The 16,966-nt window shown below is 41.0% G+C and overlaps 1 long non-coding RNA gene across 1 annotated transcript in view; it reads right to left on the bottom strand.

The window, feature by feature from the left end:
• LOC145982543 (uncharacterized) overlaps positions 1–16,553 on the bottom strand; it is a 71,746-nt gene extending 55,193 nt beyond the window's left edge. Inside the window, exon 1 of the long non-coding RNA XR_014441071.1 lies at positions 16,505–16,553. This is a non-coding gene — a long non-coding RNA (uncharacterized LOC145982543). The remainder of the gene's footprint in view (positions 1–16,504) is intronic.
• Positions 16,554–16,966: the final 413 nt, after the last annotated feature.

Here is a 16,966-nt window from a genome sequence, read left to right as displayed (position 1 = left end):
GGCATCAGCTTTCAACTTTGGTACGAATCTAATTTTATACCGGATAGTAGGATGGACCCTTCTTTGCTAATCCCTTCAGTTCCACAGACTTAAAGTCTATCACCAATTGTTGACCATTGTTTCATTAATACCTTTGTCTCTTTCCATCCTTATACCCAGCCAAAGAGCTTGGAATTTTGAATTCAAAACCCTAGCTTTAATTCTGACTTTTAATGCGTAACATGAACATCTGCTATCCTTTAATGATATGAATGACGCCGTGTTTGACGGAAGTAAACACTGCCTAGATTATTACATACCAAGAGATGGAAAGAGAACAGAAATAGATACGGAGGGAGTGAGAAATAGATTGAGAGAGATGGAGGGAAACATAGACAGACACAAGAAGATGCGTATAGACATAGATAGAAACATACATATATATATATATATATATATATATATATATATATATATATATATATATATATATATGGGGAGGGATAGAGGGAGAGAGACAGACAGAAAGAGATGAAGACAGAAAATGATTGAGACAGAACGAGATAAAGAGATAAATAGAAGGAAGTGGATGTACAGAGAGATCAAGATCGAAAAATATGGAGAGAGGCAGAAATATATGGAGGGAAATAGATTGAGATAGAAAATGGACAAAGAAAGATAGAGGATGGGAGGAGGAAATTTGAGGAAGAAGGAGAGAGAGTGAGAGAGAGGTGGGGAGAGAGTGTGAGGAAGAGAGAGAGAGAGAGAAGCTTAGCATAGAGGCCATGACCACCGAAGCAGATTCTACCGGAAAATGTTATTTCAAACCAAAAAAGCGAAAAGTCTGTGGCGACTCCTGACACCTGCACACCATACGACGAGTGACGCCAATTCAGAAAGGCAGAGCATTTTCAAAGTCAGAAGAGAGAAAGAATTGATTGGTTGAGGCCTCACCAGAGGACTCTCGAGGAGTATTGAAGATCTCACATGTCTCCTTTCGAAGCCAGAATAAAGGAAGAGGTCTTCGTCAATTTGCAACCTGATCGTTCTATCGAAGATAGATTGCGTCGTTGTGTAACGTTCAATTATATATACGAGGGCTGTTCGAGAAGTAACCTCCGGACAACTGAGATAAAAGGACTGACGTAGCAAGTGTCTATTGGATTGATTGATTGATTTGGTTTGTTTTTCTTCGCTTTTCTACCACTTTTGGCTAATTCTGAAGATTAGGATGAGCGATGATTTGATGAAATTGATGAAGATACACACAAAGAAAACCCATGGCCATGCCATTACTAATAATAATACGCACATAAATAATGATCAGGGATTTTACTGAACCCTGTAACCTTTTTTGGAATTCAATAAATAAAATCCACTTAATTTTTTTACATCCATCTTGAAATATACGCGCCTACATTTCCGTAGATGCCAATAACTTCCCGTTTGGTTGGTCGGTGGCTGTTACAAGGTAAGAGGAGAATGACACCCATTGGCTGAGTCAGCCTGTAGATCCTCCCCTTTTGACTTCGAAGCAAGTATTGGCCAGGCTCACCGGCTCAGAAACAGCTCGTCAACTTTAGATACTGTTCCTAAATAGCATTAAGTACTTGAGACATTGTTAAGCATGTTAAGTCACTTAAAATTCATCTTCAAATGTACGAAAATATAAATTTACCTAGTTATCGGAGCCGTAGTAATTAGGCACAAACGATATAATGCCGTAAAATGAAGCATGAAGCTTTGATGTGAATAATGTACGAGTACGAGGCTGCAATGCAGCTATTCCTGAGAGATATGTGTGGTAAAAATACAATGACCACTGTCAATGGCTTGTATTGTATCATTGAAAATCAGAGAGTGTGGACAATTGGATCAGGATCGATCAATTGTCAATCAGTGTTTCAATAATGCCCTTGTTCTGTGCACGACATTTTCTTTCGCTTCATTTATTACCGTTTCTTATTTTGGAATCACAATCGTAGCGCCATTCCGGCTTTGATCAGTTAACATAGGGAGCACACCGACCCCTGCTATGCTTTGGAACTATTGGGCGTTCGTGTTGGATGGACTGCAAAGCTTTTCCAGATGCGGAGATTCTACATTCCCCCCGCACTTCTGGGGGTGGGGGATAATGTTCACATTACTAAACATCGTACAAAATCATTGCATTTTTCTACTGCTTTCCTTCCAATCAAATTTCAGATTGAGCGTAATCAATAAGGAGTAAGGGTTTATGTTCCTCTGATCACACAGAGAGACCTTAGACTCTGTCCTGGGAATTTCTGGAGGAAGCGAACTAAAACAAGTTCTCTGCGCAAGTACTGAGTCAAGAGGGCTCGACCAATGAATGGGTTAGAGGAGAAGTAGATGCATGGAGGAAAAACATGGCCGCAGGTACCATGCACTGCTCTTCTCCGCTCACTCGCTATCTCCCCTTCTCTATCGTTACACGTGACCTTGCTCCACAGATTCCCGAGACAGAGTTCATGTAGGTGAAACGAAGGCTTTGTCCCCGTTTCCGTTACCACACATTTGCCGCGCAACATGACGCGCGGCTTGTGCCATGCATTTGTCTGTCTGCAACATGCCGCGGCGCAAGTGCCGGGGACAAAATTGACCCAAACGATTTTGACACACAACATGCACCGCGGACAATGGAAACAGCCTGCAGCAAGTTCCTGGGGCACGGGCATGCGCACTAGAGTAGAAACAGACGACGCGAGTTCAGGACCGTCCTGTTTTTCGTAATCTCTGGTCCAACAAGATTTAATAACAATTCCATATCACTTGCAGTCATTCTTACAAAGTTTTCGTATCCACTTTGAAGACGTAAATCTCTCATCAACGAGTTATACGCTCCTTCCGAATTTCTTTTCGCTAGAAAACTTCTAATCCACCATGTAGGTCGTTTTCGCCTCTTCTAAGAAGTTCTTGGTACGCGCCTTTCATAACCACGAAAACCACCATAGCTGTACTGTCCATCATTACACAAGTTAAATCACCACCAAATTATTACAATTCCAGAGAAGAAACACTGACCTACTCTAAAGAATTGCACACGCTACACTGCGGTCCTGCACTCCAGTGTTGTTTGCGGGCGTATTTTGCAGAAGTAGTTTTGAATTGGAAACAATGCACTAAATGACACGCAACATGCGCTTCCTCGCATGCTGCGCGTCATCAGTCTGGAACTTGTCAGAATGCAAACGTAACTTCAGGATGTCCCCTTTCAGGTCAATCTCTTTACATCTTTTGAAGAGCACTTCCAATTCCTCAACAACAATGAAAAATAATTCCTGTGCACATTTTTATTGATTTATAAAGTGGCACGAACTACATGATGTGAAAATATACATTTATACAAAATATGAATTTAATATAACGGCGAATGTAAAAAGACCTGATTGTTAAACACATGAAATAATTTATAATAAGACCAGTATTTTAAACATAAGGAACGGCAACGGATATCTTTATTACACGTCGCTTTTCTGTTACTTTTCTGGAGTCTTATCTTCTGTTACTTTGAACCATGATATTGCAACTCTGCAATTGTGCTTCTAGCTGCAATAATACCGTAGCAATGGTGGTCACATCTAATACCCCAACAGCATTTCAAATTTCCTCTTCTTTCCACACTGTCGGATGGTGTTAGGTAGGGGCGACCTTCCACGTAGTACACCCAAATGTCAACCTCACTTCCACATAGTACACCGTGGACTGAATTTTGCAGACGAACGAGTGTTTGGCGTCTCGACTCACAAAAGGTATAACAAAAAGAAAAAGAGGTAATGTGCTTTCCTGTGCTATGTACCACGCCATGAAGGCGTATATGGGGTGTGGAGTTAGTACTCCATACTTTCTTGACCACGGCCGAAGGTGGGGGTGATGCCTGACCGCCTTTACCCCCCAGAGTTTCCTCCAGGTACCCACTTTATACGACGCTGGGTGAGCGCCGGAGCCGCTTGAACAGGTGAAAAAGTCCCGGTTTTCTCCCTCCGGGGATCGAACCCGGGTCTCACGCATGGTAGTCAGGTGTCCTAATGATTTTTATTTAAAGGAAAACCCCTAAGCGGAAGCTTCCCCCATCACACTTCATACAATCATATCATTTCATTCACATTACTATTTCAGGACAGACAAACATAAATACCCATGCCTTACCCGGAACCTCTGGCGTTGTAGCGCGCTCTGCTAACCACTTCGCCACGGAGGTCGACATGACTGAGCTACCACGGCTTCACTCATGGCCAGTAAAATCCTTTATGAGACTTGTGTTGTGTGCTGTCCGTGTCTGTTTGTGATTGTTCCTTCATTTATTTCATCGCATCACAATTCATCCTCATCTTCGCAATTATTCAAAAGTGGCCAGAAACGCGAAGTAAAATAAACCATTTCATTCATTCCACATTTTTTGGATCTGTCCCTCCCCCCCCCCCCCCACCCCGGAAAAAAGGCCTGTATGCGGGTCTCCATTCAAATTTTTTGTGGCGGGGGACTTGATGTTTTGATGTACACGGCGTTGTTGTTTACCACCATTTGTGATTTAACCTCCAATGAAATTCCATCAGCTTCACAATTGCCTGCTTTGCTTTCCCACCGATAACGTAATGGAGGGAATTGACAAAGGGGCCGACTGGAGCTGAATGGAAGACTTTCGAAGCACACATCGTTCTGAAGTGCCTGCAGAGGCCAAGTTGAAATTTTGACCTGAGGTCTGAACCTCTCATCACGTGACTATTCCCTTCCATGCGAGCCGGACAGTGTCGTGTGGTATAACGGGAGATGAGGCTAGAGTTCTAGCAATATGAAATAAAAAGGTTTCGGTCCTCAGCCACCACACATTCTGGAACACAGAAAGTATTCTTTAGGATCAGGATTTGCCCTAAAATAAGCATTTAATTCCTTGGTCACAAAAAGTACGTTTTTAAGTTTAAAACCATTTTGAGGCAATTCCTAAAAGGATGAGTTTCTTAAGTACACTTCATTCACAGATAGGCTAATCGAGACTGGACCTAAAGTTTAAAGTAGGATACTATTGCATGTTAATCCACCGGGTATCGAACACAGGACCCCTTGATTACAAGACGACGACAGGGCAGATTGTTGCATGTGTTCATTTTTTCCCTTGGGAATATTCACATGCTTTCAACGGATTGTCATTTCACTTGATTTGTATTTTTCTGGTGACGTTGTATGGTGCATTTAATTGCATATTTGAGTTAACGTGCATGTAATTGTACATATTGGGAGTACTTTTAGTGCAGTCGTCTATTTCATGTTTGCCTCTTGGTGGTTTTTTTTTGTTTTTTTTTCTTTGTGTCCAGAGTAATCTCTATCGCTACACTGGGCAATGCGTGAACCAAATACATTCCAAAACTGGAAGATTATTGTTGTTACAATGATCGAAAAAACGCCCATCAATCAGTAATGTCAGAAACAAATGGGTCACTTTCCAGATGGCACCGACAGCAGCAGGAGTATCAGTTGTTGATGGATCTTCCTGAAGCTGTGTGCAACAGTGTTTTGATTGATTGATTGATTGATTTAGTTTATCTTACTTCGCGTTTTGTGCCTCTTGGCTAATTTGCGAAGATGGGGATGAGTGATGAAATGAGGAAATTGATGAATGGACATTCACAAACAACCAAGCCCGACCGGAATTCGAACCCGGGACCCTTAGCGTTGCAGCGCGATGTGCTAACCAGCAACAGTGTATGAGTGGTACTTGTACATGGGGGTGCATTCCCCTTCTGGCTGCAAATGTTTAGCCCTTAGAACTTTCCCTCCCCTAGCTGCAAAAAGTTCGAATGGTACATGTGTGTATGTGTTAGAAATTTGTAATGAAGAGCGCACTCAACCGCGTTTGCTCCAACCTGTCACTTTTCATGCGCTAGCAACAGCAATTTTTAATTCAATAAGTTAATCATCTTGCATAATTATCATGTTAGTGGTTAGCGTGCTCTATGCATATTTGTGCATTTGTGTATTTTATGGAGGGGCTTATTGCAAGATGACATTACCATTAAGCCCGGTGGGGGCGATTAGGGAGGACAGTTACCCCCTCCCACATAATATTGCCCCCCCCCCCGTACTATGGCGTGCTAACGCAAGCCAGCCTTGTCTACCAAGAGAAAGTAACCTGTCCTTTCCCCTTCAGTTTTGACACCCAATCGCCGCCACTGAGAACGCCATCGTTCCACATAGATCTGAATGTACTTTCATGCTAATATGGACCACATATATTACAATAATCATGGAAATATACATAAAAGGACGAAGAAAATGTTGCCTTCCCTCCTCTGCCCCTGTAGACAACGATGGCAATTAAGGGCTGCAAGAAATGCCTAAATATTGGCTGCTACATTCCTCAACAATTTCTACACGTAACAGTAACACATGCGCTATAAATGCATTTTCGCTTGCAAATCGTCTGACAGAGATTAACAACAGCTACATACGATAGTTAAAAAGCACGTAACTGCGCCTTTAAAATTTTGGACTGCTCCCCCATCCCCTCCCCAATTACCGATACGACAGCTATTTAATTAGTCATGACCCACTTTAAAGCTCACGTATCAATCAAAACATGAATTTCCGGGGCATTATCTGAGCCACAGTATGTTGCGTGTGATATAATTATATGTGATTGTTCAGAATCGGAAGAGGTCGGCGTTTGAGCGTTAGGCAATCAGTATAAATTTCGTATGACTGTTAATCACATTCCCGGATAGCGTAGTGGTAGCGTCGTCACATTGTAATCAAGGGGTGCAGGGCTCGATACTCTGTGGAGGGACATAGGGATTCGGATTCACGTGAAACTGTAGGTCCAGTCCCGATTAGCATGCCACAATTGAGAAAAAAATATGTTGACTCCAGTAACACATTAAAGTGCATACAGTACGAATAATTCACATTTGATGCATCAGAATACACACAGAAATGCATCAAAGGACAATTTTATCAACCGCTATTTTGTGCGATGCATTAAAATGCATCAAAATTACACCTTTAACTGTGTCAATTGATGCCGCCAAAACGCATCAAATTTGGTTTCATGCATTTCGAATTCTGTGTAGCCAAATCTAGGTCGCTGCATTTTTTACCAACCAGGTGTGGTGCAAATGCATCCTGGTGTTGCAATGAAACTACGTTCAACCATGCTAGACGCAAGAATAGCGGTGTTCAAGTTCAGAAGATTCAACATTTATGTGCTAGGTTAGTACGTACCACGTGACCTTACACCACACTGGTCATCGCTCCTGGACGTGGAGAAAATGGTGCAGACACCACATACACTACATGAAGAAAAATGGAGACGACTGGCGACTCGGCGTTCAACTTAGTGAACTAACCAACTAAACACGTGGGTGCAAAAGGAGAGCCAGGAAGGTGCAGCAAATTGGACGGGGCATGTGTATTATAGGGAAAGAAATAATTAGAAAATGACTGGTTAAGTTTCGTCAGAATTTTCTCCAATCGTAAAATCTTAAAAGCAAAAAAAAAAAGCAAGTGAAGGAATAGCTTCACACAATGATCAAAGAGATGCTCGCGAAATTTAAATTTCGCTAGCTTGAAAAAAATGTGCACATTTTTCAAGTTCGCTTTTGTCGCAAACGTAAAACCTTTCTTGATCCTCAGCAAGCGTGATAATTTTGTGTAGAAACTGAAAAATGATAAGCGCTCGCATTTCATTGCTTTTGTGCCGAAAAAAATGAACTTGTGCAAAACTGAATTATCGAATTCTAATCGCGAAATCTGGATTCCTAGTCTCTCTACGATAGTTTGGATACATGGGGAACCTTACGGCCGCTCCTACACGTCCAATTATAGCTATGTACTCGTATTTTTTTGCTACACGTTCGACATTAATCTAACGAATGCAATGTGCAAACAACTGCAATCAACAGCTGAGAGAACTCCAAAACAAAGTATTTTCCCTCTTCACCAGGGACGTAGCTAGGTTGATCAGTTCGGGGGGGCCAAATCTAAAATTTGTTCCTATGCAAATATTACCAGACAGTAAAGTTAAACAACTCTGTGTGATGCACACACACACACACACACACATATATATACATATACATATATATATATAATGTTTTATATGTACATTATATTACATTATAATATTGCTACATATATAGTGCATTGGTATATAAAACTACTACGAAGTGTATATAATATATATGTGAATACTGGAGGTCAAAACATTAGAGTTCAAGAATTTTCAGGAAGCAAATCAATTTATGAAAGTACTACTATTAAACTATTACTTTACAGTTTTCTTAATGTATTTTACTTTCTGCCTGTCTCAATGACAACTTCTTCTTTTTTATCGAAACTACTGTGGAAGTGCTAAGCTGATTTCTTGACATCTGATAAATTATTCTGTGCAGGATTTTTCCTATTTAGCTATTCTGGAGAATCCTCCTGTGGATTGCATTATTGTCTGTCAAGATATTTGATATTAAGTTTCCGGAAAGACAAAACTACTATATTTATTTTCAACACAGCTACAAATGCAACCATCATGAGGATTCTTCCAAACCTACAGGTGAAAGGGCCTCGCCGATGGTGTAGTGGTAAGGTCGTCGCCTTGTAATCAACGGGTCCCGGGTTCGATATCCGGTGGAGATAATGGCACAGTGGTTCGGATCCCACTTTAAACTGTAGGTCCAGTCCTGATTAGCCTTTCTGTGCATAAAGTGAAGACAACAAATCAAACAAACAAACCTACAGATGAAATCTTACACATATTCATTTTTCAGAATTTACGAAATCTGCTTAGCACTTTCAGAGGAGAGATGTTTTTGAAATTTCCTTTCTGCTGAGACATGCAAAAATCAGTACAACGAAGCTTGTAAACACAGTTTTAAACTATATACAGGAGTCGCAGCTGTGGACTGTTGACACATTTGTGTTCGTGCTTACTTAGGTAGCAATTGCTAATCTTGAGACCGAGGCCATTACCGGAAGTTACATTCTTGGAACTATCAAAGAATGACGTCGCTTCGTTTGTAATGCAAACGAGTTTATGACACGATCAACATTTAATGACGTTGAAATTTCTTGTTCTATGTTTATGGTTGCCAAAGCAGATGTTCTCTCTTGGTTTGATTTGTTTCTGAGGTAAGATTTTAACCTCTTGTGCACGCTAAAAGATCGTTCACACGCACAAGATGATAGCCTACTGGTAACGTTAATGCTACTTGTAACAGCTCTGCTGTAATTGGAAAAATTGTTTCCGGCAAAGCTGAATGCAGGTCAGAAATGCTGTTTAGTGTGGTTGTTTGTTTTATATTACGAACATAGTTTTGTAGTACCTCAATCTCATGTTATATCAAACTTCTGTGCGAAGGCTTCAAGCGTGCCTCTATCTAAGAAGTTGGAAGATTGGGGATAGCAGGCTTGCACTCCAGCAACTACACATTTACTCTCATCCGAGAAGCGTCTATTGAATTCATTTGTTATATCGTCCAGTACAGGAAAGAGCACTCTTCGACGAAAAAATACTTCATCAAAATGCATTCCGACTTTCTTCGGGATACTTGAGGTGATGAAAAAATTTGAAAGCTGGGAGTTGGCTGAAGAACTAGCTTTCCTGGTACCTCGCTGAGGAACCTGAACTTCATTATCTTCAGCAAATTTCATTATCCTATTAAACATGTCACGTGACTTTTCTTCGTTTCTTAAATCTTGGAGTGTCTTCTGAACAGACGAAATAAATGCATGCTCATCTGCCAGAGTTACATCTTCTCCTTGCAGAAAGTCGTTTAATCCTCTTATAATTATAATATGTGCTGGAATACAAACAAGAATGCTACGTTGAAAATGGACTTCAGGCTCTTCAGAAGTCCTTCAGCAGATGCTTGTCCGTGCTCTTCCTCCAAAGCTAAGCAAATTACCTTATAGTTTTTAGGAACAGCATCCACAGCACGGCTGTGTGATGCCCACCGTGTTGCAGACAGGCCAGGTATGGTCGAAGGTTCAATGTCTAGAGCTTTCTGAATGTCTTGTAATTTGTTTGATATCTCACTATGAATTTGAGGCACGAAAATTCTCCGGAATCGATTGGGAGATAGATACTATGTCCAAATAATAATTTTTTTTTTTTTTTAAAAAAAACACACCTCTGGCTCCAGCAATAATAAAACGAAGAAAATATACAGCTAGGCGTAGAGAAGCTACTTTTGCGGTTTTCAGTGAATTCACACAAACACAAAGCTGCGCTGAATAGCATACTGTTTTTACTATAAAATCACTGAAAAAACTGTTATACCTGTTCTTTAATTGTAATACAATTCCACAACGAAATATTTTCATAATTACCATTATTAATTACAACTGAGAATAATTTCTATGTATCAATAAGCACAACACATTTTCAGATTTTAACTATTTAGTATTTTCAGAGCACTCCCGCATATAGTTTTAGTCATTATTTGGTGTCCTAGAACTCAATCGTTAGGGCGTCTAACTACCATGAGAAAGACCTGGGTTCGATCCCCGGCGGAGGTGAACCGGGATTTTTTCCCATCTGTTCAAGCGGCACGGGCGCCCACCCAGCGTCGTATAAAGTGGGTACATGGAGGGAACTCTGTCGGGTAAAGGCGGCCACCTTCGGTCGTGATCAAGAAAGTATGGAGCCCAAACTCCACACTCTCTATACGCCTACATTGCGTGGTGAAAAGCACAGGGGAGCACTTTACTTTTTACATTATTTGTTATCCAGTATTTCATCATTAACAAAACATATTACATACACACACACACACATACACAGTTTTTTGGGATAACAATTATAATGTGTTACTTATTAGAAACGTTTATATTGAGAGCGAAGCAAACTAGAAAAATATTACTAATTTCATATCTTTCATTCTTTCAAGCAAGCAATAACAATTTTACTTTCACGAGTCATCATGTAAGTAAACTGCTACATTTTCTTCGTCCTCTTGCATCTGCCCCGCCTCCCTCCCCCAAAGCCCTCCTGCCTCCTCACTCAAGTTATTCCTTGCTCGAGGGCACCGAGGTCATTGGACCGTTCTGGTACTTGGCACCCTGGATAGAAGCAAAATCTAGCAGAATGAACAAAATGACTCGGAAACAAAGATTTACTGGGGAAGGGAAAATTTAACCATATTTGCGTATTGCCTTTCAGAAACTGTGCTCTCAAACAGCAGGGGTACAACCCAGGGACAAGTCTTCTCTACCATTTAATTGTCATTTCCTTCCCTTTATCTTCTCCATCTTTCCATTGTTCCCTTAAAGCAAGAAAGACCTCTCCTTGCAATTTGTCAGGTTCGACTGTCCTCTCGCAGGAATATTTTATGACAAGCAGTTCAGAGAGTATTTGGGACGCAGTGCCGCCTTTGGTTGTCCGCAACCTTCGCGCCAACATTTGTTGAACAAGCTTGTTGTATTGTCTCCATTCAAGCTTTGTGCTGGTCTTAGGACCGCCTTGTGCCTTGTCAAGACGTTGCTTTCCTGAAGATAGAAGATCGCGTTTTATTCGTATTTCTGGGCCTCCTCGATGGCGCAGTGGTAGCGTCGTTGCCTTGTAATTAAGGGGTCCCGGGTTCGATACCCGGTGGAGGCACATAGTGGTTCGGACCCAACTTTAAACTGTAGGTGTCAGTGGCCGCGGTGGCTCAGTCAGTAACGCGTCTGACTACCATGCTCAAGGTCCCGGGTTCGATCCCCGGCCGGTTCAAATCCGGGAACTTTTCTAACGGTGGAAGCGGCCCCGGCGCCCACCCAGCGTCGAATAACATGGGTACCTGGGGAAAACCCTGGGGGGTAAAGGCGGTCAGGGGCGTGATGCTGATCACATCACCCCACTCACGACCGGATCAAGAAAGTGTGGGGCGTTACCCCCACACCCCCTATACGCCTTCATGGCGTGGTGCTATGCACAGGGGAACACTTTACCTTTACCTTCTTTAAACTGTAGATCCAGTCCCCATTAGCCTTACTGTGCATAAAGTGGACTTAAAACAATAACTCAATCAATCAATCGTATTTCTGTAAGCGAATTTAGGCAGGGACGTAATGATAACAATAATAGGACGTTACAAAATCATAGTAATAATGATGACGCCTTTAACATTGAAATTATTTTCAAATTTAAATTCTAGCAGTATTCCATCGCAAGCAGCACTTTACATTACGCGAGTGATTTGTAACTCTCCTCCAGACACAAACGTACGCAGGATTTTCTTTCGGAGGGGAGGTGGAGAGAGACAATATAAAATATTTGGTAATTACCACTTTTGGGATTCCTTTTTAAAGTTGTTCAAAGAGAGAAATGGTATCTAGGGTCATTTTAGGGGGTGTGGGGGGTTGCACTTACCAATTTATTTGTTTTTTTTTCCCGAGTTCTTTACAGATTTCATTTCAAAATTTTGTTTTTCTCAAAGTTTCGGGAGAGTTGTAGCCTCATCAGCTCCCCCATGTGTACACCAATGCCTCGAGATGTAATAGGAAAAATAGGACGCGTGCCACTTTTCTTTCGAAAATTGTGCACCTCTAAACTTGCACATTGCATTATCGCAAAACGACGTTGGTTGTTTGTACAAGTGTCATGAAGACACTGACTTAGGTATTTTCACACTTTGTTTATTTCTGTCTCAGTTCGTGTTATCAGTAGGGAGCGCGTTTATAATAGCCACAAACCATGCTAAATAGACAGGTAAATTGGCGCCAAAAATGACAACTTCAAAAAGCCCAAAAATAGGTAGTAAATATCAACTTGTTTTACCTTTCTTTTCAGTTCATTTGTGAGTTTCCCTTCATTAATTGCCATTTACTTGTATTCTATGTATATTTTATTTTTCAAATTTTGTACCGCTTTTTTGTTACTTTTAGTTAATCGCAATGTTGACGATTATGAATGGCAATTAATGAAGGAAAACTCGCAAACGGCCATCACAATTATATGTAATATGCAGAATATTATTAGCGACTCAAATATTCTGGTTTTCTTGTTTTTTTTTAACATTCTCAAGAATAAATTCACATTTTTGCTTTATATTGCATATTTCTTATAACGACACGTTCCCCACGGCGGGCCTCCCAGGTGTGGTTTACCACGTTCCCTTATAACCAAAGAGTGCCAGGTTCAAGTCCCGATGGAGGCACATTACACAATGGGTCGGAGTCCAATTGACATTATAAATCCAGTTCCAATTAATATATTTGAGCATAAAATGGACTTTAAACTATTTTTGATTACGATGACCAGTTATTGTAATAATGAAAGAAAATAATATCTCCTTCAAGATTCAAACCTAGGACTCAGTTTTACAGAAATTGTAATCTCTAGACCAGTGGTTCCCAAAGTGTGCGCCGCGGCGCCCTGGTAGGCTTACGGGGCCGCCGCGTGATGTTCCAATATTTTCAATGAAATTCAGTCATCGATATGATTGTTCCAAATACATGTTCTTATTTTGTACTTGTTACATAAAAAATGTTTCTGAATTTTAAATATGTTTATTTTTTAACTTAAGGGAAGCAACGTAAGCACACTAACAGAGCGTTACAAGTGTTAGATAGGGACTCCCCGGTGGCGTAGTGTTAGAGTTCGCCACCTTGTAATTAAGGGGTCCCGGGTTCGTTACCCGGTGGAGTTACATAGTGGTTTGGATCCCACTTTAAACTGTAGGTCCAGTCCCAATTAGCCTTACTATGCATGGACTTAAAACATCAATTCAGTCAATCAAAGCAAGTACTAGATAGGCCTACATTCATGACGTAGGCGCTGTGGAAAAATCTTGAAACACGAAGGGCGCCGTGAAACGAAAATGTTTGGGAACCCCTGCTCTAGACAGTGGAGATTAGCTTTGTTCCTTCGTTCGTCAGTGCTGTATATATTTTTTTAAAACAATGCAAATATAGGTAAAAATTATTTCTCCGTTCTGCGAGGTATCGGTAGACAGTTAACATCTGCTAGCAATGCCAACAATGCATTAGTGTACATGTTATTATCTCGGCTTCCACTCTCTCCGACATTCATTCTAAACCATGGCATTACTTATTTAATTTATTCCAGTGTTCGTGGCGGAGTGGTAAGCGTAAAGGGCTACGAAATCAGAGATCCCATGTTCAAACCTCCACCAGCCATTGGTGACTCATTCTGTTTGTCTATGCTCCCATCACTTTTCCATCCGTCCATCATTCATCAATCCACATCGACTTGTCGTAAAAATTAACCTACGAGGTAGGAAAAAAGGTAAAATAGCCAAAATGGAAACCTATTGAATTTTAGCCGCCTCAGTGGCTGAGCGCGTTAGCTCCCGAATTACGATGTTGTCCCCAAATGTTCTATGTCCTCTTCATGCACAAATAGGAGGCCAATCGGGACTGGACGTACAGTTTAAAGTTTGTTCCGAACCACTATGTGCGTCCACTAGATATCGAACCAAGGATATATATGGAATTATATGGTGACGACATTACCACTACGCGATGTCCTCCCCTGGACAGGCAGGCGTGTCTTTTGTTACTGTCCATTCATTAATTTCTTGTATCACCGTTGCATATCTTTGACGAAAATCAAAGTACATCCAGTGTTCGAATTAAAATGGGGGGGGGGGGAGTTTTTAATTTAACTCCTGACCATGTAAAGAATTTACCCTCATAAGTATATTCTAGATCATATTTTGCCATTGCTCAGAATTTGACGCATTCATTTCTTTCAATTTCAAGTAAATGTTACATTAATATCAACATATATATTGTCAGTTTCTGAACTAAATTTTACATTAAAATTAATACTGTTGTTGGTTTGCAAATTACAATATATATTTAATGAGAAAATATTTCCTGATTAATTTGCCTTCCTCTAAGAAAAATAATTCTGATATTAAATAAAAGTCCACTGAGACGAGATCAGTGATTACTGAAACCTTGTACACTAATTGGAAAATTTGTGTTATTTACTTTGAACCCAAGAAATTTATATAAATCAGTCCGTATGTTTTAGATACGGGATTCTTGAAACCCCTCCCCTAGAGAAATTTCTGCCCAACGCAGTTGGCTTTCTATCAGGTACAATTCTCAAAATTAGAATAGGGAAGCTGTGAAATTTTTCCCTCAGCATTTTTTCAATTTGAACACTGGATACAGACATACACATATTTCATTTTTTAAATTTAATCTACGAACATACACACACACACACACACATATATATATATATAATTGTTTTACAAAAGTAATTGGTACTCACTTTGTAATTAGCCCACAGTTCCATGCATTTTAGATGGTATGACGTTCCTTTGTGTTCCTTGATTTTTTCACATGCTTTCTTCCAGTTGCGCATCCCTATTTTCCTGAAATTTGGTTCTGCATATCCTGAATCTGTGCCAAATTTACGGCATGGAAAACAAAAGCATGCGTCAAGTTCCACACTATATTCTAGCCACGGCGCAGATGCAAACCAGTGTTTTTGAAATGACCGCTTTCGCTTTCCGAACGTAGTATTTGGATAGTTTTGCAAAAGTGGTTGCCTAGGATTATCTACCCCAAGATCAGTAATTGTTTTCACATTAGTACATTCACTTGTTTTGTCTAACTTTGGAACGTCAGAACTTGGACCAACACCCTCTTCATTGCCGTCATCTTCCACATGTTTTGAGATAGTTTTAAAATATCTGGTTTTGATAAATTTATCCATTCAAGATGGAAATGCACAACAACGCTAGAACTCTTCCCACACACGAACAAATACACAGTGACCGTAGGAACCCGATAGCAGACCTTCCTCGCAAGCAAGAACACAAAGCTAATCTGTGGCTCTGAAGCTGAAGCATAGAGCAATTTTAAATCTCAGAACAATGTCAGTACTGGAGAACTCTCTCCATAGCCTATGTCGCTCGACCACCTACTGTTGACCGCTCGGCCACGGCGGAGTCTTTGATTCCATCTGTATTGGAAGGGTCATTTGCAACAAAAGGGTCGGATCTCTGGTTTCCATGAACTTAGGGCAAGGGTAATAATCTCTAAGCAGCCAGATTTTATGACCTTGTTTATAATCTGGTAAGCAAGGAAAGGGTGGAATTTTGCTGTCCTACATTTGCTTCCGAAGATTTTCTTCGGAACAGTGTTTCCAACTCTGCTACAAATTTACCAGAAAATAATATGTAGTATTAATTTAGGATAATTTTAATCGATCAAAATTTTGTTTGCGGGGGCCAGAGTTACAACTGCCGGGGCCAAAGCCCCCCCAGCCCCCCCTAACGACGTCCCTGCTCTTCACATCATATGATTGGTCCCCGTGGCGGAGTGGTTAGCACGACGCCAGGGTCCCGGGTTTGAATCCTGACCTCGGCATGGATGTTTGTGAGTGTCCATTCATCACTTTCATCATATCATCACTCATCCCCATCTTCGCAAATTAGCCAAAAGTGGCACAAGAAGCGAAGTAAAATAAAGCAAATCAATGATATGCTTTTTGATACAGCTGTAAAATGAACGACAACAAATTCGTATCATTTCCTCGTTTGACTGATCCACATACCTGTTGCTATCACAGCCACCACCACGCTCCGGGTTTCGTACCTCGCCATCAGCCGTCACGTCCTGCGAATGGATGGGAGAGCTTCACTAGCGCCACCGCACGGCACACGGGTAACACGCGAACTAAACGGTGGGCGAACTTCGAAAGAAGCGAGGGTTCGTGCTACGGTGCCCGCGCATTTCTAGGATCTCTCGCGTGGGTTTCTAAAGGGTGGAGGGAAATAAAAGAGCCTTCGATTCCGTAAATAGGTATTTGAGGAATATTGAGTTGTTGTTTTAAGTCCACTTGATGTGGAGTAAGGCTAATTAGGACTGCACTCTCAGATTTAAGTTGGATCCGAACCATTACGTGCCTCCACCGGGGATCGAATCCGGGACACCTTGATCACAAGGCGACAACGTTTTCACTACCTTGTAGGAGAGTCCCATGGTTTAGTTGAGAAACGCACTCAATGAAAAATCC

This window comes from Lepisma saccharinum, unplaced genomic scaffold (genome assembly GCF_977018435.1).
Source record: "Lepisma saccharinum unplaced genomic scaffold, izLepSacc3.1 HAP1_SCAFFOLD_238, whole genome shotgun sequence".
Taxonomy (NCBI): domain Eukaryota; kingdom Metazoa; phylum Arthropoda; class Insecta; order Zygentoma; family Lepismatidae; genus Lepisma; species Lepisma saccharinum.
The sequence above is the reverse complement of the archived record's forward strand: the minus strand, read 5'-3'. Positions and strand labels throughout refer to the sequence as shown.